This window comes from Globicephala melas, unplaced genomic scaffold (assembly GCF_963455315.2).
Source record: "Globicephala melas unplaced genomic scaffold, mGloMel1.2 SCAFFOLD_417, whole genome shotgun sequence".
Taxonomy (NCBI): domain Eukaryota; kingdom Metazoa; phylum Chordata; class Mammalia; order Artiodactyla; family Delphinidae; genus Globicephala; species Globicephala melas.
Window position 1 is genome coordinate 84,312 of NW_027207586.1, and position 20,911 is coordinate 105,222.

The window sequence follows — 20,911 nt, forward strand, 5'->3', positions numbered from 1 at the left end:
CCCGGAGGCTTCAGGGCCCGGGGCCCGCGGTCCCTTGGGCATCGGCCCTGCCCGCCCACGCGGCCCTAGGCGCAGCCCGGCCGCAGCCCGGGCCGGCCCTCCTGCCCGACAGCAGCTGGCCCGAAGCCACTGGGAGCCACCATTGAGTCGCCACGGCCCCTCAGCCCCGGCAAGGCCACCCTTGCCCCCACACCCCCCGCCGAGCTCAGGACCCCGCCCCTGGTGGCCGGCAGGCCCGGGGAAGCGGCCCCTGCCCTCGATCCCGCTCCCGCACCCGGCCGCGGTGACACGCCAGAGGGGCGGGGTGGGGGGGGCTTTTGTCGGAGGGAGCTGTGGAGGGACACACCGGCACACAGGTGGCGGAGCCGGGGCTGGGCGCCGGTGGGGGCGGCCAGGTGCAGGTCGAGGGGCTCGCGGGCCGAAAGGACGGCAACTGGGCCCGCGGCGGAGTCTGGGTCCGGGCCAGCCACCCCGGGAGCGTCTGGGGTGCGCCTGCCTTCCAGGGCCGCCTTCTGGCCGCCTGGCCGGCCGGGCCGGCGGGGAGCGACCCCGCCGGCGCGCGCCGTGGTGGGAGGGGCCTGAGGAGGTGGGGCCTGCAGCGGGGCCCGGCGGGGGCGGAGCCGGCGGCCCCCGCCGCGGGCGAGTAAAGGAGAAGGCGGGCGGAGCGGGAGGCAAAAAGCCTACAGCACCCGGTATTCCCAGGCGGTCTCCCATCCAAGTACTAACCAGGCCCGACCCTGCTTAGCTTCCGAGATCAGACGAGATCGGGCGCGTTCAGGGTGGTATGGCCGTAGACGGGGGCGGGGGGCCGCGGGCGGCCTCTTGAGGCCCAGTTTCGCTGGCGCTGGCGCCTTAACGCCAGCCTGGCGGCCGGCCCGCCCCGGCAGGGCCCCCTCGCCCGCCCAGGCAGGGGCAACGGAGGTCTCGGGTATCGGGCGGCGGCGGAGGGTTTGGCGACCACCTCCCAGCCCAGGGCGGCCGTGACCCAGCAAACCCTTCGGCGCTTGGCGCCCCGCCCAAGATCCCGCACGTCGCTCACAGGGACGTGGCCCCGGAGGCTTCAGGGCCCGGGGCCCGCGGTCCCTTGGGCATCGGCCCTGCCCGCCCACGCGGCCCTAGGCGCAGCCCGGCCGCAGCCCGGGCCGGCCCTCCTGCCCGACAGCAGCTGGCCCGAAGCCACCGGGAGCCACCATTGAGTCGCCACGGCCCCTCAGCCCCGGCAAGGCCACCCTTGCCCCCACACCCCCCGCCGAGCTCAGGACCCCGCCCCTGGTGGCCGGCAGGCCCGGGGAAGCGGCCCCTGCCCTCGATCCCGCTCCCGCACCCGGCCGCGGTGACACGCCAGAGGGGCGGGGTGGGGGGGGCTTTTGTCGGAGGGAGCTGTGGAGGGACACACCGGCACACAGGTGGCGGCGCCGGGGCTGGGCGCCGGTGGGGGCGGCCAGGTGCAGGTCGAGGGGCTCGCGGGCCGAAAGGACGGCAACTGGGCCCGCGGCGGAGTCTGGGTCTGGAGGGCTCTGAGCCTCCATCCGCTCTGGTGCCTCGGGTCTACCGGCCCGACGCCTGGTAGCGCGACACCCCACCGGCCCACAGACGTAGCCTCCCCAGCTGTGCTCACAGCGAGTCCAACCGCAGCCTGCATCCCTCCACGGGACACTTGGATTACTCCCGCGATCCCCACGAGGTGCGGCACCCGGCGGCCGAATGGGCTGAGATCCTGCCCTTGCGGCGCCCTGTGGCCACCTCCGCCTCCCTCACGGTACTGGCCGAGGCCTCGGACCAGCGGGCCCCGGCTCCCAGCTCAGCGCTGCTCCTCCGCCCCTCTCACCTCCTGCCCGACGTCCAGGCTACCGAGCACCCTCCACCCCCGCCCACCTTCATGCCACTCAGCCGGAACCCGGGAGGCAATGCCAACTACCAGGTGTATGACAGTCTGGTGCTGAAGCGGCAACCGCAGGAGGGCCAAGCGCGGGCCAACTCGCTGCTACCTTCCACCTCGGCCTCCAGGCCCTCTCTGCACGGGAGCCAGACTGGGAAAATGAACTTACCAGCAGCAAGTGGGGGCAGGGGCAGGGGGCGGCAGGGCATGGAGAGAGGAATAAAGAGCGCCAGAGTCCAGGAAACATTGGTGGTCTGTGGCTTGGAAGCGCCACTCCTTCTGCCAGCCTGGGTCCCTGCGCTTGGCTTCCTGCAATAAGAAGCCAGTGTCCCCTTCTTGGCCTGAGGGTCCCTTTGGTTTAGTGGCCACAGTTCTGCCAGCAGGCCCCTCCTGGTCCTATACCATGCACTAAGTACATCTGCAGCTGCAGACTCCAAACCCCTGGTCTCTGGGCACCTCCTCTGTGTCTCAGCTGTCCCTGTCCACAGAGAGCCTCATACAAGAAGTTGCTTCCAAACTGGGAGGTTCCACATCTGGGCAGGTCCAGCTCCAGGCCCAGTGAAGGGCATGAAGAAGGCTGAGGCTCTGGACTCCAGCCAGGCCTTCAGCAGGCCTCTGAGGCCAAGGTCTTCCTAGTCTCAAGAGGGGCCAAGAGACGCAATGTGTCATTTGAACAAGTGAGTCAGCGGGCGGTGAGCGAATGAATGACCGCTCGAGGGGATGTATGCCGGCCACCGGGCCCTGTTTGACTGTCCAGGCTCAGCTTACCTGACCCTGGTTACCAGGGAATGCCACTCTGGGCCCTCCTTTTCATCCCCCTCCCTCACTGTGACCTCACCACCTGCCCCATTATGACCCAGTCTGGCTCCCAGTTAAAACTGGAGGGCAGAGGGCCCAGGCAGTCCTGGGACCAACGGCCATGGGTGAGCGAAACTACTACCGAGCCGAGCCGTTCACTGGCCCCATCCCCAGGAAATGCCAGGAGCAAGGATACTCAATTCTTCTGATCCCGGTCAGCTTCATCTTGCTCAACGTGGGGATCAACATGGTGACTATGGTCAGGGCAGGATCTGTGCAGCGCGGTTGGGGGAGCCCTGGGGTCTTGAAGGGGCTGAGGTGGGAGGGCTGCTGGGGTGTGACCGGGACAAGGGTTGGATTTCAGGGCTCACCCTGCTCCCGGCCTCCCCCCTCCCCTTCTTCCCTCAACTCTGGAGGCATCTGAAGAGATTCTTGCGGGCACTTTTCAATCGTATTTTCCACAAAGGTGAGTGGGCGCCGGCGTGGGTTCAGGGGATGTGGGCCTGTCCCCTTTCTTCTATCCCTGCCTTGATTCTCAGCCCCTCAGGAACCCAGGCCCTGACCCATCTCGCCTTTCCCCACAGACAAGCAAGCCAGCTGTGTAGGCACCCATCGCATGTGCATGCGCTGCTCCGTGGATCCCAAGAACCTGTGCTCAAGAGTTTCTTCCCACTTCTGCCATCGCCCAAGCTTCCTGCTCGGGCAGGTAAACCCACCTTGACTACTGCCTGCAGCGGGGCTCGGCGGGGGCGGAGCCGGCGGCCCCCCCGCCGCGGGCGAGTAAAGGAGAAGGCGGGCGGAGCGGGAGGCAAAAAGCCTACAGCACCCGGTATTCCCAGGCGGTCTCCCATCCAAGTACTAACCAGGCCCGACCCTGCTTAGCTTCCGAGATCAGACGAGATCGGGCGCGTTCAGGGTGGTATGGCCGTAGACGGGGGCGGGGGGCCGCGGGCGGCCTCTTGAGGCCCAGTTTCGCTGGCGCTGGCGCCTTAACACCAGCCTGGCGGCCGGCCCGCCCCGGCAGGGCCCCCTCGCCCGCCCAGGCAGGGGCAACGGAGGTCTCGGGTATCGGGCGGCGGCGGAGGGTTTGGCGACCACCTCCCAGCCCAGGGCGGCCGTGACCCAGCAAACCCTTCGGCGCTTGGCGCCCCGCCCAAGATCCCGCACGTCGCTCACAGGGACGTGGCCCCGGAGGCTTCAGGGCCCGGGGCCCGCGGTCCCTTGGGCATCGGCCCTGCCCGCCCACGCGGCCCTAGGCGCAGCCCGGCCGCAGCCCGGGCCGGCCCTCCTGCCCGACAGCAGCTGGCCCGAAGCCACTGGGAGCCACCATTGAGTCGCCACGGCCCCTCAGCCCCGGCAAGGCCACCCTTGCCCCCACACCCCCCGCCGAGCTCAGGACCCCGCCCCTGGTGGCCGGCAGGCCCGGGGAAGCGGCCCCTGCCCTCGATCCCGCTCCCGCACCCGGCCGCGGTGACACGCCAGAGGGGCGGGGTGGGGGGTCTTTTGTCGGAGGGAGCTGTGGAGGGACACACCGGCACACAGGTGGCGGAGCCGGGGCTGGGCGCCGGTGGGGGCGGCCAGGTGCAGGTCGAGGGGCTCGCGGGCCGAAAGGACGGCAACTGGGCCCGCGGCGGAGTCTGGGTCCGGGCCAGCCACCCCGGGAGCGTCTGGGGTGCGCCTGCCTTCCAGGGCCGCCTTCTGGCCGCCTGGCCGGCCGGGCCGGCGGGGAGCGACCCCGCCGGCGCGCGCCGTGGTGGGAGGGGCCTGAGGAGGTGGGGCCTGCAGCGGGGCCCGGCGGAGGCGGAGCCGGCGGCCCCCGCCGCGGGCGAGTAAAGGAGAAGGCGGGCGGAGCGGGAGGCAAAAAGCCTACAGCACCCGGTATTCCCAGGCGGTCTCCCATCCAAGTACTAACCAGGCCCGACCCTGCTTAGCTTCCGAGATCAGACGAGATCGGGCGCGTTCAGGGTGGTATGGCCGTAGACGGGGGCGGGGGGCCGCGGGCGGCCTCTTGAGGCCCAGTTTCGCTGGCGCTGGCGCCTTAACGCCAGCCTGGCGGCCGGCCCGCCCCGGCAGGGCCCCCTCGCCCGCCCAGGCAGGGGCAACGGAGGTCTCGGGTATCGGGCGGCGGCGGAGGGTTTGGCGACCACCTCCCAGCCCAGGGCGGCCGTGACCCAGCAAACCCTTCGGCGCTTGGCGCCCCGCCCAAGATCCCGCACGTCGCTCACAGGGACGTGGCCCCGGAGGCTTCAGGGCCCGGGGCCCGCGGTCCCTTGGGCATCGGCCCTGCCCGCCCACGCGGCCCTAGGCGCAGCCCGGCCGCAGCCCGGGCCGGCCCTCCTGCCCGACAGCAGCTGGCCCGAAGCCACCGGGAGCCACCATTGAGTCGCCACGGCCCCTCAGCCCCGGCAAGGCCACCCTTGCCCCCACACCCCCCGCCGACTCAGGACCCCGCCCCTGGTGGCCGGCAGGCCCGGGGAAGCGGCCCCTGCCCTCGATCCCGCTCCCGCACCCGGCCGCGGTGACACGCCAGAGGGGCGGGGTGGGGGTGGGGCTTTTGTCGGAGGGAGCTGTGGAGGGACACACCGGCACACAGGTGGCGGCGCCGGGGCTGGGCGCCGGTGGGGGCGGCCAGGTGCAGGTCGAGGGGCTCGCGGGCCGAAAGGACGGCAACTGGGCCCATGGCGGAGTCTGGGTCTGGAGGGCTCTGAGCCTCCATCCGCTCTGGTGCCTCGGGTCTACCGGCCCGACGCCTGGTAGCGCGACACCCCACCGGCCCACAGACGTAGCCTCCCCAGCTGTGCTCACAGCGAGTCCAACCGCAGCCTGCATCCCTCCACGGGACACTTGGATTACTCCCGCGATCCCCACGAGGTGCGGCACCCGGCGGCCGAATGGGCTGAGATCCTGCCCTTGCGGCGCCCTGTGGCCACCTCCGCCTCCCTCCCGGTACTGGCCGAGGCCTCGGACCAGCGGGCCCCGGCTCCCAGCTCAGCGCTGCTCCTCCGCCCCTCTCACCTCCTGCCCGACGTCCAGGCTACCGAGCACCCTCCACCCCCGCCCACCTTCATGCCACTCAGCCGGAACCCGGGAGGCAATGCCAACTACCAGGTGTATGACAGTCTGGTGCTGAAGCGGCAACCGCAGGAGGGCCAAGCGCGGGCCAACTCGCTGCTACCTTCCACCTCGGCCTCCAGGCCCTCTCTGCACGGGAGCCAGACTGGGAAAATGAACTTACCAGCAGCAAGTGGGGGCAGGGGCAGGGGGCGGCAGGGCATGGAGAAAGGAATAAAGAGCGCCAGAGTCCAGGAAACATTGGTGGTCTGTGGCTTGGAAGCGCCACTCCTTCTGCCAGCCTGGGTCCCTGCGCTTGGCTTCCTGCAATAAGAAGCCAGTGTCCCCTTCTTGGCCTGAGGGTCCCTTTGGTTTAGTGGCCACAGTTCTGCCAGCAGGCCCCTCCTGGTCCTATACCATGCACTAAGTACATCTGCAGCTGCAGACTCCAAACCCCTGGTCTCTGGGCACCTCCTCTGTGTCTCAGCTGTCCCTGTCCACAGAGAGCCTCATACAAGAAGTTGCTTCCAAACTGGGAGGTTCCACATCTGGGCAGGTCCAGCTCCAGGCCCAGTGAAGGGCATGAAGAAGGCTGAGGCTCTGGACTCCAGCCAGGCCTTCAGCAGGCCTCTGAGGCCAAGGTCTTCCTAGTCTCAAGAGGGGCCAAGAGACGCAATGTGTCATTTGAACAAGTGAGTCAGCGGGCGGTGAGCGAATGAATGACCGCTCGAGGGGATGTATGCCGGCCACCGGGCCCTGTTTGACTGTCCAGGCTCAGCTTACCTGACCCTGGTTACCAGGGAATGCCACTCTGGGCCCTCCTTTTCATCCCCCTCCCTCACTGTGACCTCACCACCTGCCCCATTATGACCCAGTCTGGCTCCCAGTTAAAACTGGAGGGCAGAGGGCCCAGGCAGTCCTGGGACCAACGGCCATGGGTGAGCGAAACTACTACCGAGCCGAGCCGTTCACTGGCCCCATCCCCAGGAAATGCCAGGAGCAAGGATACTCAATTCTTCTGATCCCGGTCAGCTTCATCTTGCTCAACGTGGGGATCAACATGGTGACTACGGTCAGGGCAGGATCTGTGCAGCGCGGTTGGGGGAGCCCTGGGGTCTTGAAGGGGCTGAGGTGGGAGGGCTGCTGGGGTGTGACCGGGACAAGGGTTGGATTTCAGGGCTCACCCTGCTCCCGGCCTCCCCCCTCCCCTTCTTCCCTCAACTCTGGAGGCATCTGAAGAGATTCTTGCGGGCACTTTTCAATCGTATTTTCCACAAAGGTGAGTGGGCGCCGGCGTGGGTTCAGGGGATGTGGGCCTGTCCCCTTTCTTCTATCCCTGCCTTGATTCTCAGCCCCTCAGGAACCCAGGCCCTGACCCATCTCGCCTTTCCCCACAGACAAGCAAGCCAGCTGTGTAGGCACCCATCGCATGTGCATGCGCTGCTCCGTGGATCCCAAGAACCTGTGCTCAAGAGTTTCTTCCCACTTCTGCCATCGCCCAAGCTTCCTGCTCGGGCAGGTAAACCCACCTTGACTACTGCCTGCAGCGGGGCTCGGCGGGGGCGGAGCCGGCGGCCCCCCCGCCGCGGGCGAGTAAAGGAGAAGGCGGGCGGAGCGGGAGGCAAAAAGCCTACAGCACCCGGTATTCCCAGGCGGTCTCCCATCCAAGTACTAACCAGGCCCGACCCTGCTTAGCTTCCGAGATCAGACGAGATCGGGCGCGTTCAGGGTGGTATGGCCGTAGACGGGGGCGGGGGGCCGCGGGCGGCCTCTTGAGGCCCAGTTTCGCTGGCGCTGGCGCCTTAACACCAGCCTGGCGGCCGGCCCGCCCCGGCAGGGCCCCCTCGCCCGCCCAGGCAGGGGCAACGGAGGTCTCGGGTATCGGGCGGCGGCGGAGGGTTTGGCGACCACCTCCCAGCCCAGGGCGGCCGTGACCCAGCAAACCCTTCGGCGCTTGGCGCCCCGCCCAAGATCCCGCACGTCGCTCACAGGGACGTGGCCCCGGAGGCTTCAGGGCCCGGGGCCCGCGGTCCCTTGGGCATCGGCCCTGCCCGCCCACGCGGCCCTAGGCGCAGCCCGGCCGCAGCCCGGGCCGGCCCTCCTGCCCGACAGCAGCTGGCCCGAAGCCACTGGGAGCCACCATTGAGTCGCCACGGCCCCTCAGCCCCGGCAAGGCCACCCTTGCCCCCACACCCCCCGCCGAGCTCAGGACCCCGCCCCTGGTGGCCGGCAGGCCCGGGGAAGCGGCCCCTGCCCTCGATCCCGCTCCCGCACCCGGCCGCGGTGACACGCCAGAGGGGCGGGGTGGGGGGGGCTTTTGTCGGAGGGAGCTGTGGAGGGACACACCGGCACACAGGTGGCGGCGCCGGGGCTGGGCGCCGGTGGGGGCGGCCAGGTGCAGGTCGAGGGGCTCGCGGGCCGAAAGGACGGCAACTGGGCCCGCGGCGGAGTCTGGGTCCGGGCCAGCCACCCCGGGAGCGTCTGGGGTGCGCCTGCCTTCCAGGGCCGCCTTCTGGCCGCCTGGCCGGCCGGGCCGGCGGGGAGCGACCCCGCCGGCGCGCGCCGTGGTGGGAGGGGCCTGAGGAGGTGGGGCCTGCAGCGGGGCCCGGCGGGGGCGGAGCCGGCGGCCCCCGCCGCGGGCGAGTAAAGGAGAAGGCGGGCGGAGCGGGAGGCAAAAAGCCTACAGCACCCGGTATTCCCAGGCGGTCTCCCATCCAAGTACTAACCAGGCCCGACCCTGCTTAGCTTCCGAGATCAGACGAGATCGGGCGCGTTCAGGGTGGTATGGCCGTAGACGGGGGCGGGGGGCCGCGGGCGGCCTCTTGAGGCCCAGTTTCGCTGGCGCTGGCGCCTTAACGCCAGCCTGGCGGCCGGCCCGCCCCGGCAGGGCCCCCTCGCCCGCCCAGGCAGGGGCAACGGAGGTCTCGGGTATCGGGCGGCGGCGGAGGGTTTGGCGACCACCTCCCAGCCCAGGGCGGCCGTGACCCAGCAAACCCTTCGGCGCTTGGCGCCCCGCCCAAGATCCCGCACGTCGCTCACAGGGACGTGGCCCCGGAGGCTTCAGGGCCCGGGGCCCGCGGTCCCTTGGGCATCGGCCCTGCCCGCCCACGCGGCCCTAGGCGCAGCCCGGCCGCAGCCCGGGCCGGCCCTCCTGCCCGACAGCAGCTGGCCCGAAGCCACTGGGAGCCACCATTGAGTCGCCACGGCCCCTCAGCCCCGGCAAGGCCACCCTTGCCCCCACACCCCCCGCCGAGCTCAGGACCCCGCCCCTGGTGGCCGGCAGGCCCGGGGAAGCGGCCCCTGCCCTCGATCCCGCTCCCGCACCCGGCCGCGGTGACACGCCAGAGGGGCGGGGTGGGGGGGGCTTTTGTCGGAGGGAGCTGTGGAGGGACACACCGGCACACAGGTGGCGGAGCCGGGGCTGGGCGCCGGTGGGGGCGGCCAGGTGCAGGTCGAGGGGCTCGCGGGCCGAAAGGACGGCAACTGGGCCCGCGGCGGAGTCTGGGTCCGGGCCAGCCACCCCGGGAGCGTCTGGGGTGCGCCTGCCTTCCAGGGCCGCCTTCTGGCCGCCTGGCCGGCCGGGCCGGCGGGGAGCGACCCCGCCGGCGCGCGCCGTGGTGGGAGGGGCCTGAGGAGGTGGGGCCTGCAGCGGGGCCCGGCGGGGGCGGAGCCGGCGGCCCCCGCCGCGGGCGAGTAAAGGAGAAGGCGGGCGGAGCGGGAGGCAAAAAGCCTACAGCACCCGGTATTCCCAGGCGGTCTCCCATCCAAGTACTAACCAGGCCCGACCCTGCTTAGCTTCCGAGATCAGACGAGATCGGGCGCGTTCAGGGTGGTATGGCCGTAGACGGGGGCGGGGGGCCGCGGGCGGCCTCTTGAGGCCCAGTTTCGCTGGCGCTGGCGCCTTAACGCCAGCCTGGCGGCCGGCCCGCCCCGGCAGGGCCCCCTCGCCCGCCCAGGCAGGGGCAACGGAGGTCTCGGGTATCGGGCGGCGGCGGAGGGTTTGGCGACCACCTCCCAGCCCAGGGCGGCCGTGACCCAGCAAACCCTTCGGCGCTTGGCGCCCCGCCCAAGATCCCGCACGTCGCTCACAGGGACGTGGCCCCGGAGGCTTCAGGGCCCGGGGCCCGCGGTCCCTTGGGCATCGGCCCTGCCCGCCCACGCGGCCCTAGGCGCAGCCCGGCCGCAGCCCGGGCCGGCCCTCCTGCCCGACAGCAGCTGGCCCGAAGCCACCGGGAGCCACCATTGAGTCGCCACGGCCCCTCAGCCCCGGCAAGGCCACCCTTGCCCCCACACCCCCCGCCGAGCTCAGGACCCCGCCCCTGGTGGCCGGCAGGCCCGGGGAAGCGGCCCCTGCCCTCGATCCCGCTCCCGCACCCGGCCGCGGTGACACGCCAGAGGGGCGGGGTGGGGGGGGCTTTTGTCGGAGGGAGCTGTGGAGGGACACACCGGCACACAGGTGGCGGCGCCGGGGCTGGGCGCCGGTGGGGGCGGCCAGGTGCAGGTCGAGGGGCTCGCGGGCCGAAAGGACGGCAACTGGGCCCGCGGCGGAGTCTGGGTCTGGAGGGCTCTGAGCCTCCATCCGCTCTGGTGCCTCGGGTCTACCGGCCCGACGCCTGGTAGCGCGACACCCCACCGGCCCACAGACGTAGCCTCCCCAGCTGTGCTCACAGCGAGTCCAACCGCAGCCTGCATCCCTCCACGGGACACTTGGATTACTCCCGCGATCCCCACGAGGTGCGGCACCCGGCGGCCGAATGGGCTGAGATCCTGCCCTTGCGGCGCCCTGTGGCCACCTCCGCCTCCCTCACGGTACTGGCCGAGGCCTCGGACCAGCGGGCCCCGGCTCCCAGCTCAGCGCTGCTCCTCCGCCCCTCTCACCTCCTGCCCGACGTCCAGGCTACCGAGCACCCTCCACCCCCGCCCACCTTCATGCCACTCAGCCGGAACCCGGGAGGCAATGCCAACTACCAGGTGTATGACAGTCTGGTGCTGAAGCGGCAACCGCAGGAGGGCCAAGCGCGGGCCAACTCGCTGCTACCTTCCACCTCGGCCTCCAGGCCCTCTCTGCACGGGAGCCAGACTGGGAAAATGAACTTACCAGCAGCAAGTGGGGGCAGGGGCAGGGGGCGGCAGGGCATGGAGAGAGGAATAAAGAGCGCCAGAGTCCAGGAAACATTGGTGGTCTGTGGCTTGGAAGCGCCACTCCTTCTGCCAGCCTGGGTCCCTGCGCTTGGCTTCCTGCAATAAGAAGCCAGTGTCCCCTTCTTGGCCTGAGGGTCCCTTTGGTTTAGTGGCCACAGTTCTGCCAGCAGGCCCCTCCTGGTCCTATACCATGCACTAAGTACATCTGCAGCTGCAGACTCCAAACCCCTGGTCTCTGGGCACCTCCTCTGTGTCTCAGCTGTCCCTGTCCACAGAGAGCCTCATACAAGAAGTTGCTTCCAAACTGGGAGGTTCCACATCTGGGCAGGTCCAGCTCCAGGCCCAGTGAAGGGCATGAAGAAGGCTGAGGCTCTGGACTCCAGCCAGGCCTTCAGCAGGCCTCTGAGGCCAAGGTCTTCCTAGTCTCAAGAGGGGCCAAGAGACGCAATGTGTCATTTGAACAAGTGAGTCAGCGGGCGGTGAGCGAATGAATGACCGCTCGAGGGGATGTATGCCGGCCACCGGGCCCTGTTTGACTGTCCAGGCTCAGCTTACCTGACCCTGGTTACCAGGGAATGCCACTCTGGGCCCTCCTTTTCATCCCCCTCCCTCACTGTGACCTCACCACCTGCCCCATTATGACCCAGTCTGGCTCCCAGTTAAAACTGGAGGGCAGAGGGCCCAGGCAGTCCTGGGACCAACGGCCATGGGTGAGCGAAACTACTACCGAGCCGAGCCGTTCACTGGCCCCATCCCCAGGAAATGCCAGGAGCAAGGATACTCAATTCTTCTGATCCCGGTCAGCTTCATCTTGCTCAACGTGGGGATCAACATGGTGACTATGGTCAGGGCAGGATCTGTGCAGCGCGGTTGGGGGAGCCCTGGGGTCTTGAAGGGGCTGAGGTGGGAGGGCTGCTGGGGTGTGACCGGGACAAGGGTTGGATTTCAGGGCTCACCCTGCTCCCGGCCTCCCCCCTCCCCTTCTTCCCTCAACTCTGGAGGCATCTGAAGAGATTCTTGCGGGCACTTTTCAATCGTATTTTCCACAAAGGTGAGTGGGCGCCGGCGTGGGTTCAGGGGATGTGGGCCTGTCCCCTTTCTTCTATCCCTGCCTTGATTCTCAGCCCCTCAGGAACCCAGGCCCTGACCCATCTCGCCTTTCCCCACAGACAAGCAAGCCAGCTGTGTAGGCACCCATCGCATGTGCATGCGCTGCTCCGTGGATCCCAAGAACCTGTGCTCAAGAGTTTCTTCCCACTTCTGCCATCGCCCAAGCTTCCTGCTCGGGCAGGTAAACCCACCTTGACTACTGCCTGCAGCGGGGCTCGGCGGGGGCGGAGCCGGCGGCCCCCCCGCCGCGGGCGAGTAAAGGAGAAGGCGGGCGGAGCGGGAGGCAAAAAGCCTACAGCACCCGGTATTCCCAGGCGGTCTCCCATCCAAGTACTAACCAGGCCCGACCCTGCTTAGCTTCCGAGATCAGACGAGATCGGGCGCGTTCAGGGTGGTATGGCCGTAGACGGGGGCGGGGCGCCGCGGGCGGCCTCTTGAGGCCCAGTTTCGCTGGCGCTGGCGCCTTAACGCCAGCCTGGCGGCCGGCCCGCCCCGGCAGGGCCCCCTCGCCCGCCCAGGCAGGGGCAACGGAGGTCTCGGGTATCGGGCGGCGGCGGAGGGTTTGGCGACCACCTCCCAGCCCAGGGCGGCCGTGACCCAGCAAACCCTTCGGCGCTTGGCGCCCCGCCCAAGATCCCGCACGTCGCTCACAGGGACGTGGCCCCGGAGGCTTCAGGGCCCGGGGCCCGCGGTCCCTTGGGCATCGGCCCTGCCCGCCCACGCGGCCCTAGGCGCAGCCCGGCCGCAGCCCGGGCCGGCCCTCCTGCCCGACAGCAGCTGGCCCGAAGCCACTGGGAGCCACCATTGAGTCGCCACGGCCCCTCAGCCCCGGCAAGGCCACCCTTGCCCCCACACCCCCCGCCGAGCTCAGGACCCCGCCCCTGGTGGCCGGCAGGCCCGGGGAAGCGGCCCCTGCCCTCGATCCCGCTCCCGCACCCGGCCGCGGTGACACGCCAGAGGGGCGGGGTGGGGGGGGCTTTTGTCGGAGGGAGCTGTGGAGGGACACACCGGCACACAGGTGGCGGCGCCGGGGCTGGGCGCCGGTGGGGGCGGCCAGGTGCAGGTCGAGGGGCTCGCGGGCCGAAAGGACGGCAACTGGGCCCGCGGCGGAGTCTGGGTCCGGGCCAGCCACCCCGGGAGCGTCTGGGGTGCGCCTGCCTTCCAGGGCCGCCTTCTGGCCGCCTGGCCGGCCGGGCCGGCGGGGAGCGACCCCGCCGGCGCGCGCCGTGGTGGGAGGGGCCTGAGGAGGTGGGGCCTGCAGCGGGGCCCGGCGGAGGCGGAGCCGGCGGCCCCCGCCGCGGGCGAGTAAAGGAGAAGGCGGGCGGAGCGGGAGGCAAAAAGCCTACAGCACCCGGTATTCCCAGGCGGTCTCCCATCCAAGTACTAACCAGGCCCGACCCTGCTTAGCTTCCGAGATCAGACGAGATCGGGCGCGTTCAGGGTGGTATGGCCGTAGACGGGGGCGGGGGGCCGCGGGCGGCCTCTTGAGGCCCAGTTTCGCTGGCGCTGGCGCCTTAACGCCAGCCTGGCGGCCGGCCCGCCCCGGCAGGGCCCCCTCGCCCGCCCAGGCAGGGGCAACGGAGGTCTCGGGTATCGGGCGGCGGCGGAGGGTTTGGCGACCACCTCCCAGCCCAGGGCGGCCGTGACCCAGCAAACCCTTCGGCGCTTGGCGCCCCGCCCAAGATCCCGCACGTCGCTCACAGGGACGTGGCCCCGGAGGCTTCAGGGCCCGGGGCCCGCGGTCCCTTGGGCATCGGCCCTGCCCGCCCACGCGGCCCTAGGCGCAGCCCGGCCGCAGCCCGGGCCGGCCCTCCTGCCCGACAGCAGCTGGCCCGAAGCCACCGGGAGCCACCATTGAGTCGCCACGGCCCCTCAGCCCCGGCAAGGCCACCCTTGCCCCCACACCCCCCGCCGACTCAGGACCCCGCCCCTGGTGGCCGGCAGGCCCGGGGAAGCGGCCCCTGCCCTCGATCCCGCTCCCGCACCCGGCCGCGGTGACACGCCAGAGGGGCGGGGTGGGGGTGGGGCTTTTGTCGGAGGGAGCTGTGGAGGGACACACCGGCACACAGGTGGCGGCGCCGGGGCTGGGCGCCGGTGGGGGCGGCCAGGTGCAGGTCGAGGGGCTCGCGGGCCGAAAGGACGGCAACTGGGCCCATGGCGGAGTCTGGGTCTGGAGGGCTCTGAGCCTCCATCCGCTCTGGTGCCTCGGGTCTACCGGCCCGACGCCTGGTAGCGCGACACCCCACCGGCCCACAGACGTAGCCTCCCCAGCTGTGCTCACAGCGAGTCCAACCGCAGCCTGCATCCCTCCACGGGACACTTGGATTACTCCCGCGATCCCCACGAGGTGCGGCACCCGGCGGCCGAATGGGCTGAGATCCTGCCCTTGCGGCGCCCTGTGGCCACCTCCGCCTCCCTCCCGGTACTGGCCGAGGCCTCGGACCAGCGGGCCCCGGCTCCCAGCTCAGCGCTGCTCCTCCGCCCCTCTCACCTCCTGCCCGACGTCCAGGCTACCGAGCACCCTCCACCCCCGCCCACCTTCATGCCACTCAGCCGGAACCCGGGAGGCAATGCCAACTACCAGGTGTATGACAGTCTGGTGCTGAAGCGGCAACCGCAGGAGGGCCAAGCGCGGGCCAACTCGCTGCTACCTTCCACCTCGGCCTCCAGGCCCTCTCTGCACGGGAGCCAGACTGGGAAAATGAACTTACCAGCAGCAAGTGGGGGCAGGGGCAGGGGGCGGCAGGGCATGGAGAAAGGAATAAAGAGCGCCAGAGTCCAGGAAACATTGGTGGTCTGTGGCTTGGAAGCGCCACTCCTTCTGCCAGCCTGGGTCCCTGCGCTTGGCTTCCTGCAATAAGAAGCCAGTGTCCCCTTCTTGGCCTGAGGGTCCCTTTGGTTTAGTGGCCACAGTTCTGCCAGCAGGCCCCTCCTGGTCCTATACCATGCACTAAGTACATCTGCAGCTGCAGACTCCAAACCCCTGGTCTCTGGGCACCTCCTCTGTGTCTCAGCTGTCCCTGTCCACAGAGAGCCTCATACAAGAAGTTGCTTCCAAACTGGGAGGTTCCACATCTGGGCAGGTCCAGCTCCAGGCCCAGTGAAGGGCATGAAGAAGGCTGAGGCTCTGGACTCCAGCCAGGCCTTCAGCAGGCCTCTGAGGCCAAGGTCTTCCTAGTCTCAAGAGGGGCCAAGAGACGCAATGTGTCATTTGAACAAGTGAGTCAGCGGGCGGTGAGCGAATGAATGACCGCTCGAGGGGATGTATGCCGGCCACCGGGCCCTGTTTGACTGTCCAGGCTCAGCTTACCTGACCCTGGTTACCAGGGAATGCCACTCTGGGCCCTCCTTTTCATCCCCCTCCCTCACTGTGACCTCACCACCTGCCCCATTATGACCCAGTCTGGCTCCCAGTTAAAACTGGAGGGCAGAGGGCCCAGGCAGTCCTGGGACCAACGGCCATGGGTGAGCGAAACTACTACCGAGCCGAGCCGTTCACTGGCCCCATCCCCAGGAAATGCCAGGAGCAAGGATACTCAATTCTTCTGATCCCGGTCAGCTTCATCTTGCTCAACGTGGGGATCAACATGGTGACTACGGTCAGGGCAGGATCTGTGCAGCGCGGTTGGGGGAGCCCTGGGGTCTTGAAGGGGCTGAGGTGGGAGGGCTGCTGGGGTGTGACCGGGACAAGGGTTGGATTTCAGGGCTCACCCTGCTCCCGGCCTCCCCCCTCCCCTTCTTCCCTCAACTCTGGAGGCATCTGAAGAGATTCTTGCGGGCACTTTTCAATCGTATTTTCCACAAAGGTGAGTGGGCGCCGGCGTGGGTTCAGGGGATGTGGGCCTGTCCCCTTTCTTCTATCCCTGCCTTGATTCTCAGCCCCTCAGGAACCCAGGCCCTGACCCATCTCGCCTTTCCCCACAGACAAGCAAGCCAGCTGTGTAGGCACCCATCGCATGTGCATGCGCTGCTCCGTGGATCCCAAGAACCTGTGCTCAAGAGTTTCTTCCCACTTCTGCCATCGCCCAAGCTTCCTGCTCGGGCAGGTAAACCCACCTTGACTACTGCCTGCAGCGGGGCTCGGCGGGGGCGGAGCCGGCGGCCCCCCCGCCGCGGGCGAGTAAAGGAGAAGGCGGGCGGAGCGGGAGGCAAAAAGCCTACAGCACCCGGTATTCCCAGGCGGTCTCCCATCCAAGTACTAACCAGGCCCGACCCTGCTTAGCTTCCGAGATCAGACGAGATCGGGCGCGTTCAGGGTGGTATGGCCGTAGACGGGGGCGGGGGGCCGCGGGCGGCCTCTTGAGGCCCAGTTTCGCTGGCGCTGGCGCCTTAACACCAGCCTGGCGGCCGGCCCGCCCCGGCAGGGCCCCCTCGCCCGCCCAGGCAGGGGCAACGGAGGTCTCGGGTATCGGGCGGCGGCGGAGGGTTTGGCGACCACCTCCCAGCCCAGGGCGGCCGTGACCCAGCAAACCCTTCGGCGCTTGGCGCCCCGCCCAAGATCCCGCACGTCGCTCACAGGGACGTGGCCCCGGAGGCTTCAGGGCCCGGGGCCCGCGGTCCCTTGGGCATCGGCCCTGCCCGCCCACGCGGCCCTAGGCGCAGCCCGGCCGCAGCCCGGGCCGGCCCTCCTGCCCGACAGCAGCTGGCCCGAAGCCACTGGGAGCCACCATTGAGTCGCCACGGCCCCTCAGCCCCGGCAAGGCCACCCTTGCCCCCACACCCCCCGCCGAGCTCAGGACCCCGCCCCTGGTGGCCGGCAGGCCCGGGGAAGCGGCCCCTGCCCTCGATCCCGCTCCCGCACCCGGCCGCGGTGACACGCCAGAGGGGCGGGGTGGGGGGGGCTTTTGTCGGAGGGAGCTGTGGAGGGACACACCGGCACACAGGTGGCGGCGCCGGGGCTGGGCGCCGGTGGGGGCGGCCAGGTGCAGGTCGAGGGGCTCGCGGGCCGAAAGGACGGCAACTGGGCCCGCGGCGGAGTCTGGGTCCGGGCCAGCCACCCCGGGAGCGTCTGGGGTGCGCCTGCCTTCCAGGGCCGCCTTCTGGCCGCCTGGCCGGCCGGGCCGGCGGGGAGCGACCCCGCCGGCGCGCGCCGTGGTGGGAGGGGCCTGAGGAGGTGGGGCCTGCAGCGGGGCCCGGCGGGGGCGGAGCCGGCGGCCCCCGCCGCGGGCGAGTAAAGGAGAAGGCGGGCGGAGCGGGAGGCAAAAAGCCTACAGCACCCGGTATTCCCAGGCGGTCTCCCATCCAAGTACTAACCAGGCCCGACCCTGCTTAGCTTCCGAGATCAGACGAGATCGGGCGCGTTCAGGGTGGTATGGCCGTAGACGGGGGCGGGGGGCCGCGGGCGGCCTCTTGAGGCCCAGTTTCGCTGGCGCTGGCGCCTTAACGCCAGCCTGGCGGCCGGCCCGCCCCGGCAGGGCCCCCTCGCCCGCCCAGGCAGGGGCAACGGAGGTCTCGGGTATCGGGCGGCGGCGGAGGGTTTGGCGACCACCTCCCAGCCCAGGGCGGCCGTGACCCAGCAAACCCTTCGGCGCTTGGCGCCCCGCCCAAGATCCCGCACGTCGCTCACAGGGACGTGGCCCCGGAGGCTTCAGGGCCCGGGGCCCGCGGTCCCTTGGGCATCGGCCCTGCCCGCCCACGCGGCCCTAGGCGCAGCCCGGCCGCAGCCCGGGCCGGCCCTCCTGCCCGACAGCAGCTGGCCCGAAGCCACTGGGAGCCACCATTGAGTCGCCACGGCCCCTCAGCCCCGGCAAGGCCACCCTTGCCCCCACACCCCCCGCCGAGCTCAGGACCCCGCCCCTGGTGGCCGGCAGGCCCGGGGAAGCGGCCCCTGCCCTCGATCCCGCTCCCGCACCCGGCCGCGGTGACACGCCAGAGGGGCGGGGTGGGGGGGGCTTTTGTCGGAGGGAGCTGTGGAGGGACACACCGGCACACAGGTGGCGGAGCCGGGGCTGGGCGCCGGTGGGGGCGGCCAGGTGCAGGTCGAGGGGCTCGCGGGCCGAAAGGACGGCAACTGGGCCCGCGGCGGAGTCTGGGTCCGGGCCAGCCACCCCGGGAGCGTCTGGGGTGCGCCTGCCTTCCAGGGCCGCCTTCTGGCCGCCTGGCCGGCCGGGCCGGCGGGGAGCGACCCCGCCGGCGCGCGCCGTGGTGGGAGGGGCCTGAGGAGGTGGGGCCTGCAGCGGGGCCCGGCGGGGGCGGAGCCGGCGGCCCCCGCCGCGGGCGAGTAAAGGAGAAGGCGGGCGGAGCGGGAGGCAAAAAGCCTACAGCACCCGGTATTCCCAGGCGGTCTCCCATCCAAGTACTAACCAGGCCCGACCCTGCTTAGCTTCCGAGATCAGACGAGATCGGGCGCGTTCAGGGTGGTATGGCCGTAGACGGGGGCGGGGGGCCGCGGGCGGCCTCTTGAGGCCCAGTTTCGCTGGCGCTGGCGCCTTAACGCCAGCCTGGCGGCCGGCCCGCCCCGGCAGGGCCCCCTCGCCCGCCCAGGCAGGGGCAACGGAGGTCTCGGGTATCGGGCGGCGGCGGAGGGTTTGGCGACCACCTCCCAGCCCAGGGCGGCCGTGACCCAGCAAACCCTTCGGCGCTTGGCGCCCCGCCCAAGATCCCGCACGTCGCTCACAGGGACGTGGCCCCGGAGGCTTCAGGGCCCGGGGCCCGCGGTCCCTTGGGCATCGGCCCTGCCCGCCCACGCGGCCCTAGGCGCAGCCCGGCCGCAGCCCGGGCCGGCCCTCCTGCCCGACAGCAGCTGGCCCGAAGCCACCGGGAGCCACCATTGAGTCGCCACGGCCCCTCAGCCCCGGCAAGGCCACCCTTGCCCCCACACCCCCCGCCGAGCTCAGGACCCCGCCCCTGGTGGCCGGCAGGCCCGGGGAAGCGGCCCCTGCCCTCGATCCCGCTCCCGCACCCGGCCGCGGTGACACGCCAGAGGGGCGGGGTGGGGGGGGCTTTTGTCGGAGGGAGCTGTGGAGGGACACACCGGCACACAGGTGGCGGCGCCGGGGCTGGGCGCCGGTGGGGGCGGCCAGGTGCAGGTCGAGGGGCTCGCGGGCCGAAAGGACGGCAACTGGGCCCGCGGCGGAGTCTGGGTCTGGAGGGCTCTGAGCCTCCATCCGCTCTGGTGCCTCGGGTCTACCGGCCCGACGCCTGGTAGCGCGACACCCCACCGGCCCACAGACGTAGCCTCCCCAGCTGTGCTCACAGCGAGTCCAACCGCAGCCTGCATCCCTCCACGGGACACTTGGATTACTCCCGCGATCCCCACGAGGTGCGGCACCCGGCGGCCGAATGGGCTGAGATCCTGCCCTTGCGGCGCCCTGTGGCCACCTCCGCCTCCCTCACGGTACTGGCCGAGGCCTCGGACCAGCGGGCCCCGGCTCCCAGCTCAGCGCTGCTCCTCCGCCCCTCTCACCTCCTGCCCGACGTCCAGGCTACCGAGCACCCTCCACCCCCGCCCACCTTCATGCCACTCAGCCGGAACCCGGGAGGCAATGCCAACTACCAGGTGTATGACAGTCTGGTGCTGAAGCGGCAACCGCAGGAGGGCCAAGCGCGGGCCAACTCGCTGCTACCTTCCACCTCGGCCTCCAGGCCCTCTCTGCACGGGAGCCAGACTGGGAAAATGAACTTACCAGCAGCAAGTGGGGGCAGGGGCAGGGGGCGGCAGGGCATGGAGAGAGGAATAAAGAGCGCCAGAGTCCAGGAAACATTGGTGGTCTGTGGCTTGGAAGCGCCACTCCTTCTGCCAGCCTGGGTCCCTGCGCTTGGCTTCCTGCAATAAGAAGCCAGTGTCCCCTTCTTGGCCTGAGGGTCCCTTTGGTTTAGTGGCCACAGTTCTGCCAGCAGGCCCCTCCTGGTCCTATACCATGCACTAAGTACATCTGCAGCTGCAGACTCCAAACCCCTGGTCTCTGGGCACCTCCTCTGTGTCTCAGCTGTCCCTGTCCACAGAGAGCCTCATACAAGAAGTTGCTTCCAAACTGGGAGGTTCCACATCTGGGCAGGTCCAGCTCCAGGCCCAGTGAAGGGCATGAAGAAGGCTGAGGCTCTGGACTCCAGCCAGGCCTTCAGCAGGCCTCTGAGGCCAAGGTCTTCCTAGTCTCAAGAGGGGCCAAGAGACGCAATGTGTCATTTGAACAAGTGAGTCAGCGGGCGGTGAGCGAATGAATGACCGCTCGAGGGGATGTATGCCGGCCACCGGGCCCTGTTTGACTGTCCAGGCTCAGCTTACCTGACCCTGGTTACCAGGGAATGCCACTCTGGGCCCTCCTTTTCATCCCCCTCCCTCACTGTGACCTCACCACCTGCCCCATTATGACCCAGTCTGGCTCCCAGTTAAAACTGGAGGGCAGAGGGCCCAGGCAGTCCTGGGACCAACGGCCATGGGTGAGCGAAACTACTACCGAGCCGAGCCGTTCACTGGCCCCATCCCCAGGAAATGCCAGGAGCAAGGATACTCAATTCTTCTGATCCCGGTCAGCTTCATCTTGCTCAACGTGGGGATCAACATGGTGACTATGGTCAGGGCAGGATCTGTGCAGCGCGGTTGGGGGAGCCCTGGGGTCTTGAAGGGGCTGAGGTGGGAGGGCTGCTGGGGTGTGACCGGGACAAGGGTTGGATTTCAGGGCTCACCCTGCTCCCGGCCTCCCCCCTCCCCTTCTTCCCTCAACTCTGGAGGCATCTGAAGAGATTCTTGCGGGCACTTTTCAATCGTATTTTCCACAAAGGTGAGTGGGCGCCGGCGTGGGTTCAGGGGATGTGGGCCTGTCCCCTTTCTTCTATCCCTGCCTTGATTCTCAGCCCCTCAGGAACCCAGGCCCTGACCCATCTCGCCTTTCCCCACAGACAAGCAAGCCAGCTGTGTAGGCACCCATCGCATGTGCATGCGCTGCTCCGTGGATCCCAAGAACCTGTGCTCAAGAGTTTCTTCCCACTTCT

General features: G+C 69.8%; 11 non-coding genes across 11 annotated transcripts; all 11 read right to left on the reverse strand.

The window, feature by feature from the left end:
- Window positions 1-677: 677 nt before the first annotated feature.
- On the reverse strand, window positions 678-796 carry LOC132596079 (5S ribosomal RNA). Its single transcript, XR_009562184.1, has one exon. It is a non-coding gene; the product is annotated as a 5S ribosomal RNA (ribosomal RNA).
- A 2,695-nt stretch (window positions 797-3,491) lies between these two features.
- LOC132596080 (5S ribosomal RNA) lies at window positions 3,492-3,610 on the reverse strand. The gene has a single exon (XR_009562185.1). It is a non-coding gene; the product is annotated as a 5S ribosomal RNA (ribosomal RNA).
- A 930-nt stretch (window positions 3,611-4,540) lies between these two features.
- LOC132596082 (5S ribosomal RNA) lies at window positions 4,541-4,659 on the reverse strand. Its single transcript, XR_009562187.1, has one exon. It is a non-coding gene; the product is annotated as a 5S ribosomal RNA (ribosomal RNA).
- A 2,696-nt stretch (window positions 4,660-7,355) lies between these two features.
- Window positions 7,356-7,474, reverse strand: LOC132596083 (5S ribosomal RNA). Its single transcript, XR_009562188.1, has one exon. It is a non-coding gene; the product is annotated as a 5S ribosomal RNA (ribosomal RNA).
- Window positions 7,475-8,405: 931 nt separating this feature from the next.
- On the reverse strand, window positions 8,406-8,524 carry LOC132596084 (5S ribosomal RNA). The gene has a single exon (XR_009562189.1). It is a non-coding gene; the product is annotated as a 5S ribosomal RNA (ribosomal RNA).
- Window positions 8,525-9,455: 931 nt separating this feature from the next.
- On the reverse strand, window positions 9,456-9,574 carry LOC132596085 (5S ribosomal RNA). Its single transcript, XR_009562190.1, has one exon. It is a non-coding gene; the product is annotated as a 5S ribosomal RNA (ribosomal RNA).
- A 2,695-nt stretch (window positions 9,575-12,269) lies between these two features.
- Window positions 12,270-12,388, reverse strand: LOC132596086 (5S ribosomal RNA). Its single transcript, XR_009562191.1, has one exon. It is a non-coding gene; the product is annotated as a 5S ribosomal RNA (ribosomal RNA).
- A 931-nt stretch (window positions 12,389-13,319) lies between these two features.
- On the reverse strand, window positions 13,320-13,438 carry LOC132595979 (5S ribosomal RNA). The gene has a single exon (XR_009562085.1). It is a non-coding gene; the product is annotated as a 5S ribosomal RNA (ribosomal RNA).
- A 2,696-nt stretch (window positions 13,439-16,134) lies between these two features.
- On the reverse strand, window positions 16,135-16,253 carry LOC132595980 (5S ribosomal RNA). Its single transcript, XR_009562086.1, has one exon. It is a non-coding gene; the product is annotated as a 5S ribosomal RNA (ribosomal RNA).
- A 931-nt stretch (window positions 16,254-17,184) lies between these two features.
- LOC132595981 (5S ribosomal RNA) lies at window positions 17,185-17,303 on the reverse strand. Its single transcript, XR_009562087.1, has one exon. It is a non-coding gene; the product is annotated as a 5S ribosomal RNA (ribosomal RNA).
- A 931-nt stretch (window positions 17,304-18,234) lies between these two features.
- Window positions 18,235-18,353, reverse strand: LOC132595982 (5S ribosomal RNA). The gene has a single exon (XR_009562088.1). It is a non-coding gene; the product is annotated as a 5S ribosomal RNA (ribosomal RNA).
- Between the last annotated feature and the right edge of the window lie 2,558 nt (window positions 18,354-20,911).